Below are 18,837 nucleotides of genomic sequence, written 5' to 3' on the forward strand. Positions count from 1 at the left end.
TGGTTATAACATGGTTGGTTATAACATGGTAATAACATGGTTGGTTATAACATGGTTGGTTATAACATGGTTGGTTATAACATTGTTATAACATGGTTGGTTATAACATTGTTATAACATGGTTGCTTATAACATGATTATAACATGGTTGGTTATAACATGATTATAACATGGTTGGTTATAACATGGTTGGTTATACCATGGTTATAACATGGTTGGTTATAACATGGTTATAGCTTGGTTGGTTATAACATTGTTATAACATGGTTGGTTATAACATGGTTGTAACATGGTAGGTTATATAATGGTTATAACATGGTTGGTTATAACATGGTACGTTATAATATGGTTGTAACATGGTTGGTTATAACATGGTTATAACATGGTTGGTTATAACATGGTTATAACATGGTACGTTATAACATGGTTGTAACATGGTTGGTTGTAACATGGATGGTTATAACATGGTTGGTTATAACATGGATGGTTATAACATGGTTGGTTATAACATGGTTATAACATGGTACGTTATAACATGGTTGTAACATGGTTTGTTATAACATGGTTGTAACATGGTTGGTTGTAACATGGATGGTTATAACATGGTTGGTTATAACATGGTTGTAACATGGATGGTTATAACATGGTTGGTTATAACATGGTTGGTTATAACATGTATGGTTATAACATGGTTTGTTATAGCATGGTTGGTTATAACATTGTTTGTCATAACATAGTTGGTTATAACATGGTTAGTTATAACATGCATGGTTACACCATGGTTATAACATTGTCGGTAATAACATGGTTGGTTATAACATGGTCGGTTATAACATTGTTATAACCTGGTTGGTTATAACATTGTTATAACATGGTCGGTTATAACATGGTAATAACATGGTTGGTTATAACATGGTAATAACATGGTTGGTTATAACATGGTAGTAACATGGTTGGTTATAACATGGTAATAACATGGTTGGTTATAACATGGTTGTAACATGGTTGGTTATAACATGTATGATTATAACATGGTTTGTTATAACATGGTTGGTTATAACATTGTTTGTCATAACATAGTTGGTTATAACATGGTTGGTTATAACATGGTTTGTTATAACATGCTTGGTTACACCATAGTTATAACATTGTCGGTAATAACATGGTCGGTTATAACATGGTCGGTTATATAATGGTTATAACATGGTTGGTTATAACATTGTTATAACCTGGTTGGTTATAACATTGTTATAACATGTTCGGTTATATCATGGTTGGTTATAACATGGTAATAACATGGTTGGTTATAACATGGTTGGTTATAAGATGGTTGGTTATAAGATGGTTGGTTATAACATGGTTGTAACATGGTACGTTATAACATGGTTGTAACATGGTACGTTATAACATGGTTGTAACATGGTTGGTTATAACATGGTTGGTTATAACATGGTTGGTTATAACATGGTTGGTTATAACATGGTTGGTTATAACATTGTTATAACATGGTTGGTTATAACATTGTTATAACATGGTCGGTTATATCATGGTTATAACATTGTTATAACATGGTTGGTTATATCATGCTAAGAACATGGTTGGTTTTAACATGGTTATAACATGGTTGCTTATAACATGATTATAACATGGTTGGTTATAACATGATTATAACATGGTTGGTTATAACATGGTTATAACATGGTTAGTTATAACATGGTTATAACATGGTTGGTTATAACATTGTTATAACATGGTTGGTTATAACATGGTTATAACATGGTTGGTTATACCATGGTTATAACATGGTTGGTTATATAATGGTTATAACATGGTTGGTTATACCATGGTTATAACATGGTTGGTTATATAATGGTTATAACATGGTTGGTTATAACATGGTACGTTATAATATGGTTGTAACATGGTTAGTTATAACATGGTTATAACATGGTTGGTTATAACATGGTACGTTATAATATGGTTGTAACATGGTTGGTTATAACATGGTTATAACATGGTACATTATAACATGGTTGTAACATGGTTGGTTGTAACATGGATGGTTATAACATGGTTGGTTATAACATGGTTGGTTATAACATGGATGGTTATAACATGGTTGGTTATAACATGGTTATAACATGGTACGTTATAACATGGTTGTAACATGGTTGGTTATTACATGGTTGTAACATGGTTGGTTGTAACATGGATGGTTATAACATGGTTGGTTATAACATGGTTGTAACATGGTTGGTTATAACATGTATGGTTATAACATGGTTTGTTATAGCATGGTTGGTTATAACATTGTTTGTCATTACATAGTTGGTTATAACATGGTTAGTTATAACATGCATGGTTACACCATGGTTATAACATTGTCGGTAATAACATGGTTGGTTATAACATGGTCGGTTATATCATGGTTGGTTATAACATGGTAATAACATGGTTGGTTATAACATGGTAATAACATGGTTGGTTATAACATGGTAATAACATGGTTTGTTATAACATGGTTATAACATGGTTGGTTATAAGATGGTTGGTTATAACATGGTTGGTTATAACATGGTTGGTTATAACATGGTTGTAACATGGTACGTTATAACATGGTTGTAACATGGTACGTTATAACATGGTTGTAACATGGTTGGTTATAACATGGTTGTAACATGTTTGGTTATAACTTGGATGGTTATAACATGGTTGGTTATAACATGGTTGTAACATTGTTGGTTATAAGATGGATGGTTATAACATCGTTTGTTATAACATGGTTGGTTATAACATTGTTTGTCATAACATAGTTGGTTATAACATGGTTGGTTATAACATTGTTATAACCTGGTTAATTATAACATTGTTATAACATTGTCGGTTATATCATGGTTGGTTATAACATGGTAATAACATGGTTGGTTATAACATTGTTATAACCTGGTTAATTATAACATTGTTATAACATTGTCGGTTATATCATGGTTGGTTATAACATGGTAATAACATGGTTGGTTATAACATGGTAATAACATGGTTGGTTATAACATTGTTATAACATGGTTGGTTATAACATGGTTATAACATGGTTATAACATGGTTGGTTATACCATGGTTATAACATGGTTGGTTATATAATGGTTATAACATGGTTGGTTATAACACGGCAATAACATGGTTGGTTATATCATGGCTATAACATGGTTGGTTATAACATGGTTATAACATGGTTGGTTATAACATGGTTGGTTATAACATGGTAATAACATGGTTGGTTATAACATGGTTGGTTATAACATGGTTATAACATGGTTGGTCATAACATGGTTGGTTATAACATTGTTATAACATGGTTGGTTATAACATTGTTATAACATGGTTGCTTATAACATGATTATAACATGGTTGGTTATAACATGATTATAACATGGGTGGTTATAACATGGTTGGTTATACCATGGTTATAACATGGTTGGTTATAACATGGTTGTAACATGGTAGGTTATATAATGGTTATAACATGGTTGGTTATAACATGGTACGTTATAATATGGTTGTAACATGGTTGGTTATAACATGGTTATAACATGGTTGGTTATAACATGGTTATAACATGGTACGTTATAACATGGTTGTAACATGGTTGGTTGTAACATGGATGGTTATAACATGGTTGGTTATAACATGGATGGTTATAACATGGTTAGTTATAACATGGATGGTTATAACATGGTACGTTATAACATGGTTGTAACATGGTTTGTTATAACATGGTTGTAACATGGTTGGTTGTAACATGGATGGTTATAACATGGTTGGTTATAACATGGTTGTAACATGGTTGGTTATTACATGTATGATTATAACATGGTTTGTTATAACATGCTTGGTTACACCATGGTTATAACATTGTCGGTAATAACATGGTTGGTTATAACATGGTCGGTTATATAATGGTTATAACATGGTTGGTTATAACATTGTTATAACCTGGTTGGTTATAACATTGTTATAACATGTTCGGTATATCATGGTTGGTTATAACATGGTAATAACATGGTTGGTTATAACATGGTTGGTTATATCATGGTTATAACATGGTTGGTTATAACATGGTTGGTTATATAATGGTTATAACATGGTTGGTTATAACACGGCAATAACATGGTTGGTTATATCATGGCTATAACATGGTTGGTTATAACATGGCTATAACATGGTTGGTTATAACATGGTTATAACATGGTTGGTTATAACATGGTTGGTTATAACATGATTATAACATGGTTGGTTATAACATGGTTGGTTATACCATGGTTATAACATGGTTGGTTATATAATGGTTATAACATGGTTGGTTATAACATGGTACGTTATAATATGGTTGTAACATGGTTGGTTATATCATGCTAAGAACATGGTTGGTTATAACATGGTTATAACATGGTTGCTAATTAAATGATTATAACATGGTTGGTTATAACATGATTATAACATGGTTGGTTATAAGATGGTTGGTTATAACATGGTTGTAACATGGTACGTTATAACATGGTTGTAACATGGTACGTTATAACATGGTTGTAACATGGTTGGTTGTAACATGGATGGTTATAACATGGTTGGTTATAACATGGTTGGTTATAACATGGATGGTTATAACATGGTTGGTTATAACATGGTTATAACATGGTACGTTATAACATGGTTGTAACATGGTTGGTTATAACATGGTTGTAACATGGTTGGTTATAACATGTATGGTTATAACATGGTTTGTTATAGCATGGTTGGTTATAACATTGTTTGTCATAACATAGTTGGTTATAACATGGTTAGTTATAACATGCATGGTTACACCATGGTTATAACATTGTTGGTAATAACATGGTTGGTTATAACATGGTCGGTTATAACATTGTTATAACCTGGTTGGTTATAACATTGTTATAACATGGTCGGTTATATCATGGTTGGTTATAACATGGTAATAACATGGTTGGTTATAACATGGTAATAACATGGTTGGTTATAACATGGTAATAACATGGTTGGTTATAACATGGTTATAACATGGTTGTAACATGGTACGTTATAACATGGTTGTAACATGGTACGTTATAACATGGTTGTAACATGGTTGGTTATAACATGGTTGTAACATGTTTGGTTGTAACATGGATGGTTATAACATGGTTGGTTATAACATGGTTGTAACATGGTTGGTTATAACATGGTTGTAACATGGTTTTTTTGTAACATGGATGGTTATAACATGGTTGGTTATAACATGGTTGTAACATGGTTGGTTATAACATGTATGATTATAACATGGTTTGTTATAACATGGTTGGTTATAACATTGTTTGTCATAACATAGTTGGTTATAACATGGTTGGTTATAACATGGTTTGTTATAACATGCTTGGTTACACCATAGTTATAACATTGTCGGTAATAACATGGTCGGTTATAACATGGTCGGTTATATAATGGTTATAACATGGTTGGTTATAACATTGTTATAACCTGGTTGGTTATAACATTGTTATAACATGTTCGGTTATATCATGGTTGGTTATAACATGGTAATAACATGGTTGGTTATAAGATGGTTGGTTATAAGATGGTTGGTTATAAGATGGTTGGTTATAACATGGTTGTAACATGGTACGTTATAACATGGTTGTAACATGGTACGTTATAACATGGTTGTAACATGGTTGGTTATAACATGGTAATAACATGGTTGGTTATAACATGGTAATAACATGGTTGGTTATAACATGGTTATAACATGGTTGGTTATAACATGGTTGGTTATAAGATGGTTGGTTATAAGATGGTTGGTTATAACATGGTTGTAACATGGTACGTTATAACATGGTTGTAACATGGTACGTTATAACATGGATGTAACATGGTTGGTTATAACATGGTTGGTTATAACATGGTTGGTTATAAGATGGATGGTTATAACATGGTTAGTTATAACATGGTTGTAACCTGGTTGGTTATAACATGGTTGTAACATGGTTGGTTATAACATGGTTGTAACATGGTTGGTTAAAACATGGTTATAACATGGTTGGTTATAACATGGTGATATAGTTGGTTATAACATGGTTATATGGTTTGTTATAACATGGTTGGTTATAACATGGTTGGTTATAAGATGGTTGGTTATAACATGGTTGGTTATAACATGGTTGGTTATAACATGGTTGTAACATGGTACGTTATAACATGGTTGTAACATGGTACGTTATAACATGGTTGTGACATGGTTGGTTATAACATGGTTGTAACATGTTTGGTTATAACATGGATGGTTATAACATGGTTGGTTATAACATGGATGGTTATAACATGGTTGGTTATAACATTGTTATAACATGGTTGGTTATAACATGGTTATAACATGGTTGGTTATACCATGGTTATAACATGGTTGGTTATATAATGGTTATAACATGGTTGGTTATACCATGGTTATAACATGGTTGGTTATATAATGGTTATAACATGGTTGGTTATAACATGGTACGTTATAATATGGTTGTAACATGGTTAGTTATAACATGGTTATAACATGGTTATATGGTTTGTTATAACATGGTTGGTTATAAGATGGTTGGTTATAAGATGGTTGGTTATAACATGGTTGGTTATAACATGGTTGTAACATGGTACGTTATAACATGGTTGTAACATGGTACGTTATAACATGGTTGTGACATGGTTGATGGTTGTGACATGGTTGGTTATAACATGGTTGGTTATAACATGGTTATATCATGGTTGGTTATACCATGGTTATAACATGGTTGGTTATATAATGGTTATAACATGGTTGGTTATACCATGGTTATAACATGGTTGGTTATATAATGGTTATAACATGGTTGGTTATAACATGGTACGTTATAATATGGTTGTAACATGGTTAGTTATAACATGGTTATAACATGGTTGGTTATAACATGGTACGTTATAATATGGTTGTAACATGGTTGGTTATAACATGGTTATAACATGGTACGTTATAACATGGTTGTAACATGGTTGGTTGTAACATGGATGGTTATAACATGGTTGGTTATAACATGGATGGTTATAACATGGTTGGTTATAACATGGTTATAACATGGTACGTTATAACATTGTTATAACATGGTTGGTTATAACATGGTTATAACATGGTTGGTTATACCATGGTTATAACATGGTTGGTTATAACATGTATGGTTATAACATGGTTTGTTATAGCATGGTTGGTTATAACATTGTTTGTCATAACATAGTTGGTTATAACATGGTTAGTTATAACATGCATGGTTACACCATGGTTATAACATTGTCGGTAATAACATGGTTGGTTATAACATGGTCGGTTATAACATTGTTATAACCTGGTTGGTTATAACATTGTTATAACATGGTCGGTTTATCATGGTTGGTTATAACATGGTAATAACATGGTTGGTTATAACATGGTAATAACATGGTTGGTTATAACATGGTAATAACATGGTTGGTTATAACATGGTTATAACATGGTTGGTTATAAGATGGTTGGTTATAAGATGGTTGGTTATAACATGGTTGGTTATAACATGGTTGGTTATAACATGGTTGTAACATGGTACGTTATAACACGGTTGTAACATGGTACGTTATAACATGGTTGTAACATGGTTGGTTATAACATGGTTGTAACATGTTTGGTTATAACATGGATGGTTATAACATGGTTGGTTATAACATGGTTGTAACATTGTTGGTTATAAGATGGATGGTTATAACATCGTTTGTTATAACATGGTTGGTTATAACATTGTTTGTCATAACATAGTTGGTTATAACATGGTTGGTAATAACATGGTTGGTTATAACATGGTCGGTTATATAATGGTTATAACATGGTTGGTTATAACATTGTTATAACCTGGTTAAATATAACATTGTTATAACATGGTCGGTTATATCATGGTTGGTTATAACATGGTAATAACATGGTTGGTTATAACATGGTAATAACATGGTTGGTTATAACATTGTTATAACATGGTTGGTTATAACATGGTTATAACATGGTTATAACATGGTTGGTTATACCATGGTTATAACATGGTTGGTTATATAATGGTTATAACATGGTTGGTTATATCATGGTTATAAAATGGTTAGAACACGGTTGGTTATAACATAGTTATAACATGTTTATAACATGGTTGGTTATACCATGGTTATAACATGGTTATAACATGGTCGGTTATATAATCGTTATAACATGGTCGGTTATATAATGGTTATAACATGGTTGGTTATAACATTGTTATAACCTGGTTAATTATAACATTGTTATAACATTGTCGGTTATATCATGGTTGGTTATAACATGGTAATAACATGATTGGTTATAACATGGTAATAACATGGTTGGTTATAACATTGTTATAACATGGTTGGTTATGACATGGTTATAACATGGTTATAACATGGTTGGTTATACCATGGTTATAACATGGTTGGTTATATAATGGTTATAACATGGTTGGTTATAACACGGCAATAACATGGTTGGTTATATCATGGCTATAACATGGTTGGTTATAACATGGCTATAACATGGTTGGTTATAACATGGTTATAACATGGTTGGTTATAACATGGTTGGTTATAACATGGTTGGTTATAACATGGTTGGTTATAACATGGTTATAACATGGTTGGTTATAACATGGTTGGTTATAACATGGTTGGTTATAACATTGTTATAACATGGTTGGTTATAACATTGTTATAACATGGTTGCTTATAACATGATTATAACATGGTTGGTTATAACATGGTTGGTTATACCATGGTTATAACATGGTTATAACTTGGTTGGTTATAACATTGTTATAACATGGTTGGTTATATAATGGTTATAACATGGTTGGTTATAACATGGTACGTTATAATATGGTTGTAACATGGTTGGTTATATCATGCTAAGAACATGGTTGGTTATAATATGGTTATAACATGGTTAGTTATAACATGGTTATAACATGGTTGGTTATAACATTGTTATAACATGGTTGGTTATAACATTGTTATAACATGGTCGGTTATATCATGGTTATAACATTGTTATAACATGGTCGGTTATATCATGCTAATAACATGGTTGGTTATAACATGATTATAACATGGTTGGTTATAACATGGTTATAACATGGTACGTTATACCATGGTTGTAACATGGTTGGTTGTAACATGGATGGTTATAACATGGTTGGTTATAACATGGTTGTAACATGGTTGGTTATAACATGGTACGTTATAACATGGTTGTAACATGGTTGGTTATAACATGGTTGTAACATGGTTGGTTGTAACATGGATGGTTATAACATGGTTGGTTATAACATTGTTATAACATGGTTGGTTATAACATGGTACGTTATAATATGGTTATAACATGGTTGTAACATGGTTGGTTATAACATGTATGATTATAACATGGTTTGTTATAACATGGTTGGTTATAACATTGTTTGTCATAACATAGTTGGTTATAACATGGTTAGTTATAACATGGTTAGTTATAACATGGTTTGTTATAACATGCTTGGTTACACCTTGGTTATAACATTGTCGGTAATAACATGGTCGGTTATAACATGGTCGGTTATAACATTGTTATAACCTGGTTGGTTATAACATTGTTATAACATATTCGGTTATATCATGGTTGGTTATAACATGGTAATAACATGGTTGGTTATAACATGGTTGGTTATAACATGGTTGTAACATGGTACGTTATAACATGGTTGTAACATGGTACGTTATGACATGGTTGTAACATGGTTGGTTATAACATGGTTGGTTATAACATGGTTGGTTATAACATTGTTATAACATGGTTGGTTATAACATTGTTATAACATGGTCGGTTATATCATGGTTATAACATTGTTATAACATGGTTGGTTATATCATGCTAAGAACATGGCTGGTTATAACATGGTTATAACATGGTTGCTTATAACATGGTTATAACATGGTTGGTTATACCATGGTTATAACATGGTTGGTTATATAATGGTTATACCATGGTTGGTTATACCATGGTTATAACATGGTTGGTTATATAATGGTTATAACATGGTTGGTTATAACATGGTACGTTATAATATGGTTGTAACATGGTTAGTTATAACATGGTTATAACATGGTTGGTTATAACATGGTACGTTATAACATGGTTGTAACATGGTTGGTTGTAACATGGATGGTTATAACATGGTTGGTTATAACATGGTTGGTTATAACATGGATGGTTATAACATGGTTGGTTATAACATGGTTATAACATGGTACGTTATAACATGGTTGTAACATGGTTGGTTATTACATGGTTGTAACATGGTACGTTATAACATGGTTGTAACATGGTACGTTATAACATGGTTGTAACATGGTTGGTTATAACATGGTTCGTTATAACATGGTTGGTTATAACATGGTTGGTTATAACATTGTTATAACATGGTTGGTTATAACATTGTTATAACATGGTCGGTTATATCATGGTTATAACATTGTTATAACATGGTTGGTTATATCATGCTAAGAACATGGTTGGTTATAACATGGTTATAACATGGTTGCTTATAACATGATTATAACATGGTTGGTTATAACATGATTATAACATGGTTGGTTATATAATGGTTATAACATGGTTGGTTATAACATGGTACGTTATAATATGGTTGTAACATGGTTAGTTATAACATGGTTATAACATGGTTGGTTATAACATGGTACGTTATAATATGGTTGTAACATGGTTGGTTATAACATGGTTATAACATGGTACGTTATAACATGGTTGTAACATGGTTGGTTATTACATGGTTGTAACATGGTTGGTTGTAACATGGTACGTTATAACATGGTTGGGTATAACATTGTTATAACATGGTTGGTTATAACATGGTTGGTTATAATATGGTTGGTTATAACATTGTTATAACATGGTTGGTTATAACATTGTTATAACATGGTCGGTTATATCATGCTAATAACATGGTTGGTTATAACATGGTTATAACATGGTTGCTTATAACATGATTATAACATGGTTGGTTATAACATGATTATAACATGGTTGGTTATAACATGGTTATAACATGGTACGTTATAACATGGTTGTAACATGGTTGGTTGTAACATGGATGGTTATAACATGGTTGGTTATAACATGGTTATAACATGGTTGCTAATTAAATGATTATAACATGGTTGGTTATAACATGATTATAACATGGTTGGTTATAACATGGTTATAACATGGTTAGTTATAACATGGTTATAACATGGTTGGTTATAACATTGTTATAACATGGTTGGTTATAACATGGTTATAACATGGTTGGTTATACCATGGTTATAACATGGTTGGTTATATAATGGTTATAACATGGTTGGTTATACCATGGTTATAACATGGTTGCTTATAACATGATTATAACATGGTTGGTTATAACATGATTATAACATGGTTGGTTATAACATGGTTATAACATGGTACGTTATAACATGGTTGTAACATGGTTGGTTGTAACATGGATGGTTATAACATGGTTGGTTATAACATGGTTATAACATGGTTGCTAATTAAATGATTATAACATGGTTGGTTATAACATGATTATAACATGGTTGGTTATAACATGGTTATAACATGGTTAGTTATAACATGGTTATAACATGGTTGGTTATAACATTGTTATAACATGGTTGGTTATAACATAGTTATAACATGGTTGGTTATACCATGGTTATAACATGGTTGGTTATATAATGGTTATAACATGGTTGGTTATACCATGGTTATAACATGGTTGGTTATATAATGGTTATAACATGGTTGGTTATAACATGGTACGTTATATTATGGTTGTAACATGGTTAGTTATAACATGGTTATAACATGGTTGGTTATAACATGGTACGTTATAATATGGTTGTAACATGGTTGGTTATAACATGGATGGTTATAACATGGTTGGTTATAACATGGTTATAACATGGTACGTTATAACATGGTTGTAACATGGTTGGTAATTACATGGTTGTAACATGGTTGGTTGTAACATGGTACGTTATAACATTGTTGGGTATAACATTGTTATAACATGGTTGGTTATAACATTGTTATAACATGGTTGGTTATAACATGGTACGTTATAATATGGTTGTAACATGGTTGGTTATAACATGGTTATAACATGGTTGGTTATACCATGGTTATAACATGGTTGGTTATATAATGGTTATAACATGGTTGGTTATACCATGGTTATAACATGGTTGGTTATATAATGGTTATAACATGGTTGGTTATAACATGGTACGTTATAATATGGTTGTAACATGGTTAGTTATAACATGGTTATAACATGGTTGGTTATAACATGGTACGTTATAACATGGTTGTAACATGGTTGGTTGTAACATGGATGGTTATAACATGGTTGGTTATAACATGGTTGGTTATAACATGGATGGTTATAACATGGTTGGTTATAACATGGTTATAACATGGTACGTTATAACATGGTTGTAACATGGTTGGTTATTACATGGTTGTAACATGGTACGTTATAACATGGTTGTAACATGGTACGTTATAACATGGTTGTAACATGGTTGGTTATAACATGGTTCGTTATAACATGGTTGGTTATAACATGGTTGGTTATAACATTGTTATAACATGGTTGGTTATAACATTGTTATAACATGGTCGGTTATATCATGGTTATAACATTGTTATAACATGGTTGGTTATATCATGCTAAGAACATGGTTGGTTATAACATGGTTATAACATGGTTGCTTATAACATGATTATAACATGGTTGGTTATAACATGATTATAACATGGTTGGTTATATAATGGTTATAACATGGTTGGTTATAACATGGTACGTTATAATATGGTTGTAACATGGTTAGTTATAACATGGTTATAACATGGTTGGTTATAACATGGTACGTTATAATATGGTTGTAACATGGTTGGTTATAACATGGTTATAACATGGTACGTTATAACATGGTTGTAACATGGTTGGTTATTACATGGTTGTAACATGGTTGGTTGTAACATGGTACGTTATAACATGGTTGGGTATAACATTGTTATAACATGGTTGGTTATAACATGGTTGGTTATAATATGGTTGGTTATAACATTGTTATAACATGGTTGGTTATAACATTGTTATAACATGGTCGGTTATATCATGGTTAAAACATTGTTATAACATGGTCGGTTATATCATGCTAATAACATGGTTGGTTATAACATGGTTATAACATGGTTGCTTATAACATGATTATAACATGGTTGGTTATAACATGATTATAACATGGTTGGTTATAACATGGTTATAACATGGTTGGTTGTAACATGGATGGTTATAACATGGTTGGTTATAACATGGTTGTAACATGGTTGGTTGTAACATGGATGGTTATAACATGGTTGGTTATAACATTGTTATAACATGGTTGGTTATAACATGGTACGTTATAATATGGTTATAACATGGTTGTAACATGGTTGGTTATAACATGTATGATTATAACATGGTTTGTTATAACATGGTTGGTTATAACATTGTTTGTCATAACATAGTTGGTTATAACATGGTTAGTTATAACATGGTTAGTTATAACATGGTTTGTTATAACATGCTTGGTTACACCTTGGTTATAACATTGTCGGTAATAACATGGTCGGTTATAACATGGTCGGTTATAACATTGTTATAACCTGGTTGGTTATAACATTGTTATAACATATTCGGTTATATCATGGTTGGTTATAACATGGTAATAACATGGTTGGTTATAACATGGTTGGTTATAAGATGGTTGGTTATAAGATGGTTGGTTATAACATGGTTGTAACATGGTACGTTATAACATGGTTGTAACATGGTACGTTATGACATGGTTATAACATGGTTGGTTATATAATGGTTATAACATGGTTGGTTATAACATGGTACGTTATAATATGGTTGTAACATGGTTAGTTATAACATGGTTGTAACATGGTTGGTTATAACATGGTACGTTATAACATGGTTGTAACATGGTTGGTTGTAACATGGATGGTTGTAACATGGATGGTTATAACATGGTTGGTTATAACATGGATGGTTATAACATGGTTGGTTATAACATGGTTATAACATGGTACGTTATAACATGGTTGTAACATGGTTGGTTATTACATGGTTGTAACATGGTACGTTATAACATGGTTGTAACATGGTACGTTATAACATGGTTGTAACATGGTTGGTTATAACATGGTTCGTTATAACATGGTTGGTTATAACATGGTTGGTTATAACATTGTTATAACATGGTTGGTTATAACATTGTTATAACATGGTCGGTTATATCATGGTTATAACATTGTTATAACATGGTTGGTTATATCATGCTAAGAACATGGTTGGTTATAACATGGTTATAACATGGTTGCTTATAACATGATTATAACATGGTTGGTTATAACATGATTATAACATGGTTGGTTATATAATGGTTATAACATGGTTGGTTATAACATGGTACGTTATAATATGGTTGTAACATGGTTAGTTATAACATGGTTATAACATGGTTGGTTATAACATGGTACGTTATAATATGGTTGTAACATGGTTGGTTATAACATGGTTATAACATGGTACGTTATAACATGGTTGTAACATGGTTGGTTATTACATGGTTGTAACATGGTTGGTTGTAACATGGTACGTTATAACATGGTTGGGTATAACATTGTTATAACATGGTTGGTTATAACATGGTTGGTTATAACATGGTTGGTTATAACATTGTTATAACATGGTTGGTTATAACATTGTTATAACATGGTCGGTTATATCATGCTAATAACATGGTTGGTTATAACATGGTTATAACATGGTTGCTTATAACATGATTATAACATGGTTGGTTATAACATGATTATAACATGGTTGGTTATAACATGGTTATAACATGGTACGTTATAACATGGTTGTAACATGGTTGGTTGTAACATGGATGGTTATAACATGGTTGGTTATAACATGGTTATAACATGGTTGCTAATTAAATGATTATAACATGGTTGGTTATAACATGATTATAACATGGTTGGTTATAACATGGTTATAACATGGTTAGTTATAACATGGTTATAACATGGTTGGTTATAACATTGTTATAACATGGTTGGTTATAACATGGTTATAACATGGTTGGTTATACCATGGTTATAACATGGTTGGTTATATAATGGTTATAACATGGTTGGTTATACCATGGTTATAACATGGTTGGTTATATAATGGTTATAACATGGTTGGTTATAACATGGTACGTTATATTATGGTTGTAACATGGTTAGTTATAACATGGTTATAACATGGTTGGTTATAACATGGTACGTTATAATATGGTTGTAACATGGTTGGTTATAACATGGATGGTTATAACATGGTTGGTTATAACATGGTTATAACATGGTACGTTATAACATGGTTGTAACATGGTTGGTAATTACATGGTTGTAACATGGTTGGTTGTAACATGGTACGTTATAACATTGTTGGGTATAACATTGTTATAACATGGTTGGTTATAACATTGTTATAACATGGTTGGTTATAACATGGTACGTTATAATATGGTTGTAACATGGTTGGTTATAACATGGTTATAACATGGTTGGTTATACCATGGTTATAACATGGTTGGTTATATAATGGTTATAACATGGTTGGTTATACCATGGTTATAACATGGTTGGTTATATAATGGTTATAACATGGTTGGTTATAACATGGTACGTTATAATATGGTTGTAACATGGTTAGTTATAACATGGTTATAACATGGTTGGTTATAACATGGTACGTTATAACATGGTTGTAACATGGTTGGTTGTAACATGGATGGTTATAACATGGTTGGTTATAACATGGATGGTTATAACATGGTTGGTTATAACATGGTTATAACATGGTACGTTATAACATGGTTGTAACATGGTTGGTTATTACATGGTTGTAACATGGTACGTTATAACATGGTTGTAACATGGTACGTTATAACATGGTTGTAACATGGTTGGTTATAACATGGTTCGTTAAAACATGGTTGGTTATAACATGGTTGGTTATAACATTGTTATAACATGGTTGGTTATAACATTGTTATAACATGGTCGGTTATATCATGGTTATAACATTGTTATAACATGGTTGGTTATATCATGCTAAGAACATGGTTGGTTATAACATGGTTATAACATGGTTGCTTATAACATGATTATAACATGGTTGGTTATAACATGATTATAACATGGTTGGTTATATAATGGTTATAACATGGTTGGTTATAACATGGTACGTTATAATATGGTTGTAACATGGTTAGTTATAACATGGTTATAACATGGTTGGTTATAACATGGTACGTTATAATATGGTTGTAACATGGTTGGTTATAACATGGTTATAACATGGTACGTTATAACATGGTTGTAACATGGTTGGTTATTACATGGTTGTAACATGGTTGGTTGTAACATGGTACGTTATAACATGGTTGGGTATAACATTGTTATAACATGGTTGGTTATAACATGGTTGGTTATAATATGGTTGGTTATAACATTGTTATAACATGGTTGGTTATAACATTGTTATAACATGGTCGGTTATATCATGGTTAAAACATTGTTATAACATGGTCGGTTATATCATGCTAATAACATGGTTGGTTATAACATGGTTATAACATGGTTGCTTATAACATGATTATAACATGGTTGGTTATAACATGATTATAACATGGTTGGTTATAACATGGTTATAACATGGTTGGTTGTAACATGGATGGTTATAACATGGTTGGTTATAACATGGTTGTAACATGGTTGGTTGTAACATGGATGGTTATAACATGGTTGGTTATAACATTGTTATAACATGGTTGGTTATAACATGGTACGTTATAATATGGTTATAACATGGTTGTAACATGGTTGGTTATAACATGTATGATTATAACATGGTTTGTTATAACATGGTTGGTTATAACATTGTTTGTCATAACATAGTTGGTTATAACATGGTTAGTTATAACATGGTTAGTTATAACATGGTTTGTTATAACATGCTTGGTTACACCTTGGTTATAACATTGTCGGTAATAACATGGTCGGTTATAACATGGTCGGTTATAACATTGTTATAACCTGGTTGGTTATAACATTGTTATAACATATTCGGTTATATCATGGTTGGTTATAACATGGTAATAACATGGTTGGTTATAACATGGTTGGTTATAAGATGGTTGGTTATAAGATGGTTGGTTATAACATGGTTGTAACATGGTACGTTATAACATGGTTGTAACATGGTACGTTATGACATGGTTGTAACATGGTTGGTTATAACATGGTTGGTTATAACATGGTTGGTTATAACATTGTTATAACATGGTTGGTTATAACAGTGTTATAACATGGTCGGTTATATCATGGTTATAACATTGTTATAACATGGTTGGTTATATCATGCTAAGAACATGGTTGGTTATAACATGGTTATAACATGGTTGCTTATAACATGATTATAACATGGTTGGTTATAACATGATTATAACATGGTTATAACATGGTTAGTTATAACATGGTTATAACATGGTTGGTTATAACATTGTTATAACATGGTTGGTTATAACATGGTTATAACATGGTTGGTTATACCATGGTTATAACATGGTTGGTTATATAATGGTTATAACATGGTTGGTTATACCATGGTTATAACATGGTTGGTTATATAATGGTAATAACATGGTTGGTTATAACATGGTTGGTTATAAGATGGTTGGTTATAAGATGGTTGGTTATAACATGGTTGTAACATGGTACGTTATAACATGGTTGTAACATGGTACGTTATGACATGGTTGTAACATGGTTGGTTATAACATGGTTGGTTATAACATGGTTGGTTATAACATTGTTATAACATCGTTGGTTATAACATTGTTATAACATGGTCGGTTATATCATGATTATAACATTGTTATAACATGGTTGCTTATAACATGATTATAACATGGTTGTTATAACATGATTATAACATGGTTATAACATGGTTAGTTATAACATGGTTATAACATGGTTGGTTATAACATTGTTATAACATGGTTGGTCATAACATGGTTATAACATGGTTGGTTATACCATGGTTATAACATGGTTGGTTATATAATGGTTATAACATGGTTGGTTATACCATGGTTATAACATGGTTGGTTATATAATGGTTATAACATGGTTGGTTATAACATGGTACGTTATAATATGGTTGTAACATGGTTAGTTATAACATGGTTATAACATGGTTGGTTATAACATGGTACGTTATAATATGGTTGGTTATAACATGGTTGTAACATGGATGGTTATAACATGGTTGTAACATGGATGGTTATAACATGGTTATAACTTGGTTGGTTATAACATGGTTATAACATGGTTGGTTATAACATGGTTATAACATGGTAGGTAATATAATGGTTATAACATGGTTGGTTATAACATGGTACGTTATAATATGGTTGTAACATGGTTGGTTATAACATGGTTATAACATGGTTGGTTATAACATGGTAGGTTATAATATCATTGTAACATGGTTGGTTATAACATGGTTATAACATGGTTGCTTATAACAT

Source organism: Rhamphochromis sp. 'chilingali' (assembly GCF_963969265.1).
Source record: "Rhamphochromis sp. 'chilingali' genome assembly, chromosome: 1".
Classification (NCBI taxonomy): Eukaryota; Metazoa; Chordata; class Actinopteri; order Cichliformes; family Cichlidae; genus Rhamphochromis; species Rhamphochromis sp. 'chilingali'.